General features: G+C 41.5%; 1 non-coding gene across 1 annotated transcript; it reads left to right on the forward strand.

Annotated features, from left to right (window-relative positions):
- Positions 1-1,154: 1,154 nt before the first annotated feature.
- Positions 1,155-1,258, forward strand: LOC148576836 (small nucleolar RNA R71). Its single transcript, XR_015903367.1, has one exon. It is a non-coding gene; the product is annotated as a small nucleolar RNA R71 (small nucleolar RNA).
- The last annotated feature ends 239 nt before the right edge of the window (positions 1,259-1,497 follow it).

The following is a 1,497-nucleotide window of genomic DNA, read 5'->3' on the forward strand; positions in this document are numbered from 1 at the left end:
TGGTGCCTATGGTACAAGGTATTATGAACTTTCCAGGATCCTGTCTCTTCTGAGGCAATGTCAGTTGATCCAGATCACTTAGTTCATTGAAGAACAAGGGAGGTTCAACTTCCCAAGTATCAATGCCAAATAATTTGGCATTTAGCTTCATGATTGCACCAAGAAACTTGGCAGTTTGCTCTTCAGTAACATCCTCATTCTCTTCAGAAGAGGAATACTCATCAGAGCTCCTGAAGGGCATAAGGAGGTTCAATGGAATCTCTATGGTCTCTAGATGAGCCTCAGATTCCTTTGGTTCCTCAGAGGAAAGCTCCTTATTGATCACTGGACGTCCCAGGAGGTCTTCCTCCTTGGGATTCACGTCCTCTCCTTCCCTTACAGGTTCGGCCATGGTGCTTATGTCAATGGCCTTGCACTCTCCTTTTGGATTCTCTTATGTATTGCTTGGGAGAGTACTAGGAGGGATTTCAGTGATTCTTTTACTCAGCTGGCCCACTTGTGCTTCCAAATTTCTAATGGAAGACCTTGTTTCATTCATGAAACTCACGGTGGCCTTAGACAGATCAGAGACTAAGTTTGCTAAATTAGAAGTATTTTGTTCAGAGTTCTCTGTCTGTTGCTGAGTGGATGATGGAAAAGGTTTATTATTGTTAAACCTGTTTCTTCCACCATTATTAAAGCCTTGTTGAGGCTTTTGATCCTTCCATGAGAAATTTGGGTGATTTTTCCATGATGAGTTATAGGTGTTTCCATACGGTTCACCTAAATAATTCACCTCTGCTATTGTAGGGTTTTCAGGATCATAAGCTTCTTCTGCATAAGAAGCCTCTTGAGTACTGTTGGATGCAGCTTGCATTCCATTCAGACTCTGAGAAATCATATTGACTTGCTGTGTCAATATTTTGTTCTGAGCCAATATGGCATTCAAAGTGTCAATCTCAAGAACTCTCTTCTTCATAGGCGTCCCATTATTCACAGAATTCCTTTCAGAAGTGTACATGAATTGGTTATTTGCAACCATGTCAATGAGTTCTTGAGCTTCTGCAGGTGTTTTCTTTAGGTGAATGGATCCACCTGCAGAAGTATCCAATGACATCTTTGATAACTCAGATAAACCATCATAGAATATATCCAGGATGGTCCATTCTGAAAGCATGTCAGAAGGACACTTTTTGGTCAGTCCTTTGTATCTCTCCCAAGCTTCATAGAGGGATTCACCTTCTTTCTGTCTGAAGGTTTGAACATCCACTCTGAGCTTGCTCAGCTTTTGAGGAGGAAAGAACTTGGCTAAGAAAGCCTTGACCAGCTTATCCCAAGAGTTCAGGCTATCCTTGGGTTGAGAATCTAACCACACTCTAGCTCTGTCTCTTACAGCAAAAGGAAAAAGCATGAGCCTGTAGACTTCAGGATCTACTCCATTAGTCTTAACAGCATCACATATCTGCAAGAATTCAGTTAAGAACTGAAAAGGATCTTCAGATGGAAGTCCATGAAACT

The sequence above is a fragment of the Arachis ipaensis genome, chromosome B1 (genome assembly GCF_059453495.1).
Source record: "Arachis ipaensis isolate K30076 ecotype BB chromosome B1, ASM5945349v1, whole genome shotgun sequence".
Classification (NCBI taxonomy): Eukaryota; Viridiplantae; Streptophyta; class Magnoliopsida; order Fabales; family Fabaceae; genus Arachis; species Arachis ipaensis.